Source organism: Chenopodium quinoa, unplaced genomic scaffold, assembly GCF_001683475.1.
Source record: "Chenopodium quinoa cultivar QQ74 unplaced genomic scaffold, ASM168347v1, whole genome shotgun sequence".
Classification (NCBI taxonomy): Eukaryota; Viridiplantae; Streptophyta; class Magnoliopsida; order Caryophyllales; family Amaranthaceae; genus Chenopodium; species Chenopodium quinoa.
The window spans coordinates 264969-275269 of record NW_018744268.1 but is presented as its reverse complement, the minus strand read 5'-3'; positions in this window follow the sequence as shown (position 1 = coordinate 275269).

The following is a 10301-nucleotide window of genomic DNA, read 5'->3' as shown; positions in this document are numbered from 1 at the left end:
CATACACTTTCCAAACCTGGTTAGTATTGTCCGGTGCAACCGGCCTTGTCATTTCAACAATAAAGTCGGAGAATTCTTGCCCCTTTATTGCCTTTCATTTCAATCCCCATTTAAGCATTCGTCCAGAAGACTCCAAGGTTGTGAGTGACCGCTTGATCGGTTAGTCAGTATAGACTTCTACTGCATGCGCCAAGAAGTAAGGTTTTAGCTTCTTGATGGCCATATAAAGGGTAAGGCCAAATTTCTCAACCATGGGGTACCGAATCTCTGCGTTCCTAAGAACATGGCTAATGAAATACACCGGGAGCTGGATGCCATCTTTTTCAGCTAAGACAACGGCACTGAGGGCATGATCGGAGACGGCTAAATGCATGAAGAGCTTCTCTTTGGGCAAAGGGCTAACAAGCCTCGGCAAAGAGTGCAGATGAGTTTTCAGCTTTTGAAAGGCCACCTCTGCATCATCCCCCCATTCAAAGTTGGTCATCTTTTTGATTGCCTGGAAGAAGTAGAAACACTTGTCACCTGACCGACTGAGGAATCTCCCCAAGGTCGCCAAACAACCTGTCAACTTCTGCACTTCCTTCACAGTACGGGGCGACTGCATGTCGATTAATGCCATTATTTTCTCAAGGTTGGCCTTTATTCCCCTTTGGTCAATCAAAAATCCGAGAAACTTCCCAGACTCAACACCAAAGACACACTTTTTTGGGTTTAGCATGACCTTTTGCTGCCTGAGTGTGGCGAATATTTCTCGGAGATCAGTAAGGTGATCCGTATGTGGTTTGGATTTGACTATCATGTCGTCAATGTACGCCTCTACATTCCTTCCGATTTGATTATGAAGACCGTATTAATCATTCAATGGAAAGTAGTAGTCGCATTCTTCAAACCAAAAGGCATCACCGTATAACAGAACAACCCCTGATTAGTGACGAATGTCGTCTTTTCTTGATCTTTTTTCCATAGGGTGATCTGATGGAAACCTGAATAGGCGTCCATAAAACTCCAGGGCATGTTCGGCTGTTGAATTGACCAGACTGTCGATCTTAGGTAGTGGATAACTATCCTTTGGACATGCCTTGTTGAGGTCTGTGTAATCAACACACATGCGCCAAGTTCCATTCGGCTTCTTTACTAACACAACGTTAGCTACCCACTCAGGGAAATTTCATGGCCGAATTAACTTGGCGTCCAGCAGGTTTTTTACTTCGACGGCTGGCGCCTGACTTCTTTCCTCGCCGTGGTTTCTTTTCTTTTGCCGGATGGGCTTCTTTTTGGGATCCACGGCGAGTTTATGGAAAGCGAGATCCGGGCTGATGCCTGCCATCTCTTTCACTTCAAAGGCAAAGATGTATTTGAATTCTCTCAACAGCTGGTGCAGGCTCTCTCCCAGCTTAGCAAATGCGATCGTCCCTACCTTAACCGTCCGCTCTGGGCAACTATCGTCCATAGGGATATCAATGTGTTCGCCAGCAGGCTGGGGACAAAGATCATCTGACCGTTCCCCGGTCAGTGATTGCTATTGTTTTTCTTTTTTTACCACCACCAGCTGATCAGTCTTTCTTTTCTTACCGGCTGGTGGGGCCGACTTTCTTCCTCGACATCTTCAAGGTCGATTATCTGCTTGCCCCCGCCGGACGCTGCGGCCGCAAGCTTGACGTCCAAGAGATAACACTCTCGAGCCGTCTTTTGGTCCCCATTGAGGGAACCGACTGTTCCATCATCCTTCTCATACTTGAGCAGCATGAGAGCATGAATGATGACGGACTTACGCTCATTGAGAATGGGTCGGCCAAAAATGAGGTTGTAAGCTGTGAGATCTTCAACCACTAGGAAACGGATGGTCATGTGCCGACCGTCTCCCCCGTTCGCCAAGCGGACGGGTAAGTCAATTCGTCCGACTGGGTGCACAAGTCCTCCCCCAAACCCAACAAGGGTGTGAGAGACCTCCATTATGCTATCCGGTTTGTATTTGAGATTGGATAAGCATTTTAGGCTGATGAGGTCCGAGGAGCTGCCTATATCAATCAAAATTCGACCAACCAGTTGGTTGGACACCTTGCATTCAATGACCACAGGGTCATCATGCGGCCGACGTACTTTGCCTCTGTCGTGCTCGGTGATGACAACTTTAGGGAAGGCGGATGTGCCTGCCGCCTCTCCTTCTTCAACAGATTTGACCATCTTTCTCAGATGGTCCTTGGTGCCCCGAATGGTCGGGCTACCCCCGGCAAATCTGCCTGCTATTGTATATACCGGATCTTCATCGGTTTCGGCACTAATAGCAGGCTGGGGAGTCTTCTTCTTGGACTGCCCCTGATTTTTTTTGAAGTCACTTTGGACTTCACATAGGACTTCAGCTGTCCCTTGTCGGCCAGACGGTCAAGCTCCCGCTTGAGACTAAAGCAGTCGTTCGTGTCATGGCCGACATCCTCATAGAAATGGAAATGTTTGCTTTTGTTCCGATTTTCAGCGGAACCTTTCATAGGGGTCGGCTTCTCAAGATTCAGCCGATCCTTGATTTCCAAGAGGATGGAGCAGCAGTCCTTGTGGAACTCGTACTTTGTAACGTGCGGTTTCCACTTTTTTTTCTTCTTCTAGGCCGGTTGATTAGAGTTATAAATGGCCCAGATTTATTTTTTCTTTTTTCTCTCTTATGGCTTAGGAGTCGTTTAAGAAGGCCGACTCTCCTTCTGTCTGACGGACTTCTTAGGGTCCGACTACTTATTGGAGGAGCAGAGTTCGGCCACCTGTATATAGGCTTCCGCCTCTCGTAATGCTCCTTGCAAAGTGAAAATTTGTTTGTGGACGAGTTCATACTTGAAAGTAGACCCGTCCTTCAGACCCTTAAAGAAGTCTGTGAAGGCGACCTCATCAGACAGCCCATGAATCTAGATTCTTACCAAATTGAACCGCCTGACATAGGAACGCAGGCCTTCTCTATCTCCCTATTGTACATTTCCCAAATCGAGGCTTGTCTTTTTGGAAGGGATGTTCATAGAGAAGTTCGACGCAAACAACAACGTAAGCATCTTGAAGCTATTAATACAACCAGCCGGCAGATTGCCGAACCACTGTTGGGCTATGCCCTTCAGGATGGATGGAAAACAGCGACACCATGCGGCATCATCCAACCCTTATAAATACATGAGGTGGGTATATGCTAGCAGGTGGTCTTCCGGGTTGGAGGTCCCATCATAGGTTCCAACCAAAACATTTTTAACCTTGGCCGGCTATTCGCTTTTGGTTATTTCCCTGGAGAAAGGAGAGGGTTGATCTCCAAGGTGTTGCAGCCTGAGCTGCCAATCCATCAGCTGATAGCCGTACGCCGTCTGGCCTCCAAAGAGGGAAGGCTGCATGTAAGGTAAAGCATGCGACTGGTATAATGGCAGAGCCATGTTTTGGGCCGACTAGATCACATGAGGGCTAGACTGAACCTATGGGCTGCTTGCTGGAGTCTCACGTACAGATTGGGAATACCTTGCAGAGGTATTCCGAAAGCTATCATGGTAGGTCGACGTAGAAGCCGACTCTGATAGATGGGTTTTCTTCTACTCTATGTAATGTCGAGCATCGGAGAATGTTTTCTTGCTACCATCCGGCTGTGTGTGTCAAACTGGGGCCGAGCCTTCTCCTTGGGGGCAGGATGAGGAGTCGGCTGGCGGTCCCTGACCGATTTCTGTTTACCAGCAAGAGCTGGCTTCTAGGTCAACTGCTCCTTTCTACGAGTAGGCGACCTCTTGGTGGCAAGTTGTTTGATTTCATCCATGAGACTTCTCAGGAGTTCCATGAGTTCGTCTCGGGAAACGGGGGTTGATCCTGCAGCCTGGGAAAGATCACCTGGCCGCACCGAGGGATTCTTTGGCAGACCAGAAGTTTTGCTTGGCTTCGCCTGGTTAAGGTGACGCTCCCGCTTTTCCTTAATGCGGATGCCTCCAGAGAGGAGGGATCCGTTAGGATCCATATAGGTTTCGACATCAGCGTCGTCCCCTAAGTCATGGTCCGTTTGGACCACTATGTTTTCCAGAGGCCGATTGGTCTCAGGATTTGGTACAAGGACTTGTGAAGCCATATTAGAGGTACTCTCCCCACAGACGGCGCCAAATGTTATGGGGATTTTTGTCCCTCGGGAGAGTTATGACACTAAGAGTGGATCAAGCAAGGGGCGCATGTACTTGCAAAACAAACAGACCGTCGTATGGTTGGTGGTCGGCCTCCGAAGATTAAGTTAGCAAAGTATTCGGAGTAAAATGAGCGGAAATAAGGTAATCTGCTCGGATTCCAAGCTCGGGTAAGAAACTGTCTATTTCCTGAAAACGACAGCTCTGTAATAAATGTAGAAGTGACGTGTTGTCTCGTGTTCTGTATATTCTTGCCCTCAAATGAGGGAATTGTCCCTATTTACATGGTCTTTTTGGAAAGTGTGCCCTCCCTAGGGTCTGGTGACCAAGGGATTAGGGCACGCTGCAAAACGGCGCCACAAGGTTTGGGCCCTTGAAGGCCGCCATTTCAGAAGTGATATCTGAGTGACACATGTCACTGATCCTAAAAGGCTATTTAGGCGCCTCTTTGCGAGCGTTCCTACGTTCTTTTGAATTTTCCTTGGCTCGCTTTAGATCTTCCCAAGTCGGTTCGAAACCAAGTCTGAAAGTGTCCAATTTATGGAGGCCAGGTGGTTCCAGCAATTTTACTATTCCTTTCTTCTTTCCTAAGGTCAGCCTAGGAAAATGTCCTTGTTTCTTCAGAATAGCATTCACTATCATATTGGAGTGGGGTCGTGGCAGATAGGGGTCCTTTCATCTTCCTCGATTAAGAAGACCTCTTCATTAAAGCCCCATAAATCTTCATCGTCTTCATCGTGCTCCACATTAATTATTAGATTTTCTATAAACTTAATCCTCATGGGTGAAGCATCGATCCTAATGGGGATTCCTCCAACTATAGACTTTACCTGTTGGTGGAGAGATGAAGGGACGACCTTTAGGTCATGAAGCCAAGGGCGTCCCAACAATAAATTGAATGAAGCCTTAATATCTACTACTTGGAATGTATTAGCGTGTTCTATTGCTCCCGCCGTTATATTCATGGTAATCTTACCAAGATCTTGACGACGAGTGTTGTCGTAAGCTCTTATTCCTTTTGTTGACATGGTTAGGTCTTCATCCCTTATGCCTAGCATCCTCGCAGTTTTGAGCGGACAGACATTAATGTCCGATCCATTGTCTACAAGAGTCATAGGGACGTTCAATCTCTTGCACACTACTCTGAGGTTTAATGCCTTATAATGCTTGTCACCTTCTAGAGGTAAATCCTTGTCAGAAAAGGTGATCAAGTTGATAGGACTTGGGAGATCACTCGTAAGGAAGTTTTCTAACCCCTCAGGAGTCGTGTCAAAATCTATCCCTATCATATCCAAGGCATTCATTGCTTCTAACCTATGTTCTCGAGATGTTGCTAGAAGCTTCCATACATTCATTTAAACCTTGGTTTTCTTGAACTACTTGACAATATCATTGTCTTCTATGATAGGTATGGGAACTTTCTGCGTAGTTGGTATAGGTTCTGTCAAAATAGGAGGTTGCATTCTCCCAAATCCTGTGAGGACGACTATGGATGAATATTCTTCAACCCTGAAGTCATTCATGGCATATGACACTAAAGGTGGAGGTCCTACCATGTCTTTTAAGTAAACGTCTTCTTCATCACTGTCCCAAACTCCATTAATACTTATGTCCTCTTCTTGTGGAATTTGGGCTAGCCTTTTGTCATCCATCATTTTCTGAATTAAATCTTTAAATTTAAAGAAGTTTTCAATAGTGTGACCCCCTGATTGATGGTCTTGACAGTAGAATTTATCTGTCCTTTTTAATGATTCAAATGGTCTTGGTTCGAGAGGTTTGACCTCGCCACTCTCGGAGAGCATATTGAACATTTAAGCATATGGAATCCCAATTGGAGTATAGAGTCTATATCTCTTCTTGGGTTTATCAATTACTTGTAGAGAGAAGGGTTTCTTCTTTGTGGATGAAATCTTGTCACCCTTTTTCTGAAGCTCTTCTAATTGTTTCTTTGTAACTTCGAGAGCTTCACGCAGGAAGTTTGATCTCTCCAACATGGACAACGTCAGCAATTGTATATCCTCTTTACTTGCTAGTTCGGGAAAGTCATCCTTGGATTCGAAAAAGATCTCCTCCTCTTCTTCGATAGCATGGATTTCATTGATAGTTTTGATGAGAGATGAGGGATTAACCTCATTTTCCTCATCAGAGATTGCTAAGGAGTGAGTGAGAGGTGCACTATCAATGCTCGGCTTTTTACTGGAAAAAGGCAATGGCAGTTTGTTGTTGTCAATTAAATCTTGGATAGCTTTTTTAAGCTTCCAACAATTTTTGGTAAGATGGCCCCTCCCTTGGTGATACTTGAAACGTGCATTGGGGTTCCAATAAGTAGTTCTATTCTCGACCGGTGGATCCCCAAATGGTCCAATAGGAGTTATAAGACCTTTTTCATTTAATCGGTCAAATGCGGTGTCATAGCTTATACCTATAGGAGTAAAGTTCCTCCTAAACGGTTTCTTTTGTCCTTGATTATTCTTAGCAAGGACTTCACTTAAGTTATAGGTACCAAAATTGTTTGAGTGGAAGAAGAAGGATTGTTGTTATTCTTGCCTTTCCAGCCATTATTGGAGTTACTGTTAGCAGCTTTCAGCTTAGCCAGGTCGTCTTCAATATTGATTCCAATGTCATAGACGGCCTTTAAGGTATGGAGGTTATTCTGGTATTTGAGATGTTTGAAGTACTTCTCTTGAAGGTTTTTGATGAATAACCTCACAAATTCTTTTTCACTTGGCACCTCAATCATCTTAGCAGAGGTTTCTCTCCATTTGTTGAAGAAAGAGGTGAAACCTTCATTCTCCTTCTGCTTGAGGATTTCAAGTTCTCTATAGTGAGTCTCAACTTGAATTTTGCACTTGTATCTATCAATGAAAGCGTTTACTATAGACTTCCAAGTAGAGGTTCTTTCTTTCTCAAGAGAAAAGAACCATTGTTGGCAAACGATTTTGAGAGATAGTGAGAACAAAGAGGGAAACACCTTCTTGTCAATACCCTTAATACTCATTATTGTTTCGAAGGTTCTTAAATGAAAGTAAGGGTTGTCAGTCACTTTGAATTTCGGGATGTCGTTGGCATTGAACTTTTACGGAAGAAGATCCTTGTCCACCGAGACCCCTTATGAGCTTATTCCTTGAAACTTATAGTCACTAGACAGTTTGCTTAGACTCTCTTGCATGAGGTCCATCTGTTGTTGTTTTACAGGATCATCAATCTTGAGGGTTAAAACCTTTAAAGCCTCAGTCACAGTAATCAATTGGTTCCTAAGCTCATTAACTTCCTCTTGAGTTGCCATCATTGTCTTAGCTTTCCTTTTACAAGTGATCGATTTGTCGAAAAGTTGGACCTCAATAAAAAAAAGGTTGTCTTTGATCAAACGCACTTCTTTTCTTGACCACGCGTTGTAAATTAAACCATTTTTGTTTTAATGACTTGACTCAAATTGACTTTGACTTTACGGTTTTAAAAAAAAGGAAAAAGTAAAAATAGGGTGCATATTTTTGGCAAAAAATAAGGTAGGTATACATTTTTGGTTTAATTGGAGGATTAATATCCGACTTACCCCCCTAAAAAAATGACGGAAAAAAATATGCTCATACAAAACTCCCTTAGACATGGTCAGAGTGTGCTTTATGTTGTGAGTGTAAGTGATGTGCTTTTACTCTTGTGTAAGACCATGGGACTTAGTGCTTAGACACAATTAATGAGTTGACGAGGTATTATTACTAGTAAAAACTAACTGAATTGACTAGAAAACTATTCAATTAGACATAAGGTGATGACTCGAGCAACAAACCGAATTGTCGCCAAAACGACCGGACTAGCGCCTCTCTTTGTAGTGTAGCGCCAGACGACAGGACTATCGCCAGGCGCTACGCTCAACAGAGTGGCGCTGTAGTTTTAATCTTGGCGCCATTGCTGGAACGTCGATCTGGAACTACTGTCGGTATTATTAATCTATAGGGTATGCCTAAAGTCGTATTAAGTCTACTCTGATTAAGTTATTATACTTTAATTACTCAAATTAATTAGTTAATTAATTAGGCAAAGTTCTTTTAGTCATAAATCAGTTTATTTAATCTTAACACAAGTCAAACAAACAGTTAGGAAAAACACATAGAGGATGCACAACCAATAATGCACAATTAGTCAAGTAGGCACAACATGATGCAATGAGTTTGCAACCTAACCATGGCTCTAGTTCCCTAAAGTTCGGGATATGGGTTAGTCAATAGAGGGTCCATGGTTAATTGTCCGGATGCACCACGCGGAAGCCTAACCGTGAAGGGTTGGTGCGAGTGGATGGGACACCGCGAGAGTTTAAAAAAACTCGCTTCCATGGTTTGGTGAATTCAACATTCTCGGATATACCCTTTGTTGCTCAGATCGTTCAATCAGGTACAAGGAGCATGAATTCCCAGGGGGTTATGTCCATATGTAGAACACATATGGGTTTCAGAAAAGTGAGAAAACTTAATCAGGAAGTAGGATCCAGCAAACAATGATAAAAACTAGTCGAAATTAGAACGCATATTTCTGGCTCGGTAATAGAAGACCTTAGCGCCAGCAAACAGAGGCCAGCGCAACAATTTCGCTTTAGCGCCTTGCGACAGAAGGTGTCACCTAGCGCTAACGTCAAATTATTGGCACTAGATATTGTTCCCTGACGCTAGTTCCTACATGCCTCAGCAGCTTTCTGTGCTCGATAAAATTTTCCAGTTTCACGCAGCATTATTTCGGTCCTAGTTGTGAAAGATATTCCTCAAATTTCCTACGTGTAAAAGTCCTATTTTTTTAACTCATTACGGATGGCCTTTCCAATGAGATCTTTTTTATGCCTATGAAAATAATGTTAATCAAAATAAATTATTTTTGTGGATTCAATCGCATTTTATATTCTTTTATACGAGTAAAGAAATTGCGTAGAGCTTTTATGCGTCCCGTTCTATCTTTGGACTTCACGATCATATCATCCACAAACACTTCTATTCTTTATGCATCATATCATGCAAGAGAGGCGTAGCTGTTCTTTGGTACGTAGCTCTTGCATTTTTTAGACCAAATGGCATGATTGTATAGCAATATGTACCCCAAGGGGTGATAAAGCATGTCTTTTCTTTGTCTTCTTTTTCCATTAGAATTTGGTTGTAACCTGCGTATCCATCAAAAGAGGATAACATCGCATGTTCAATCGTGTTATCTACCAATATGTCAATATGAGGTAGAGGAATATCATCTTTAGGGCTAGCCTTATTCATGCCCCTAAAGTCAACACACATGCAAACTCGTCCATCCTATTTAGGGACTGGGATGATATTTTCTACCCATTCTAAGTAATTACATACACGAATGAAGCCTGTGTCTAATTGCTTTTGTACGTCTTTTATATTCAAAGCGACATTAGGTTTCATTCATCGAAGTTTTTGTTTTACATGTCTAGAAGTAGGGTTCAAGGGAATAGTATGTTCCGCAATTTCCCTATCTATTCTAGGCATGTCTTTGTATGACCAACAGAGCACGTCTTTGAATTATTTGAGCGTTGATATAAGGATCGATCGCTCTTTTGGATCTGAAGTTAAGCCAATTTTGACTTCCCTTTTGTTTTCATTAGTTCCTATATTGATTGTTTCAATTTCTTTAATTACAGGATTCTTTTGTTCTCCTTCATTCATAAATTCAACCAATTTGTTAATAATTTTGTCTTTATTAGATTGATTATTATAGCATTCAAAAGATTCAAGAGAAGACATATACTCGGAAATAGAGCTTATATTATTGAAATCAAACGAATGTACATCAAGAGAAGAATCATTTTTGGGATCTTCGTCCTTAAACTAGAAAAGAAAGACTCAGCAATGGCCACAAGGCCTAAACTTTAAGCTTCCTTAAAATCTAAAGTAAACTCATCGTCAGATTCTTCAAACAACTTCCCTTCGCCAGTGATGAATTGCCAACTTATCATCTTTATGGTTAATCCATTTGAAAGACTTTTTCCATCCATGCTCGAAGGTTTCATTAGAAGAGGTGATCAACGAGGTTGGTTCAAAAGCTTCATCTTGGGTAGCGTTCTGATTAGTCATTGTAGCAACATGGTTTTGCTCTAGTCCAAATAGCAAGTTGGATGTTTTCCTATCATAGCACCCTAGAGTTGGGTGTTTTGATTAAACAATTTCAAAATCGTCATTCAAA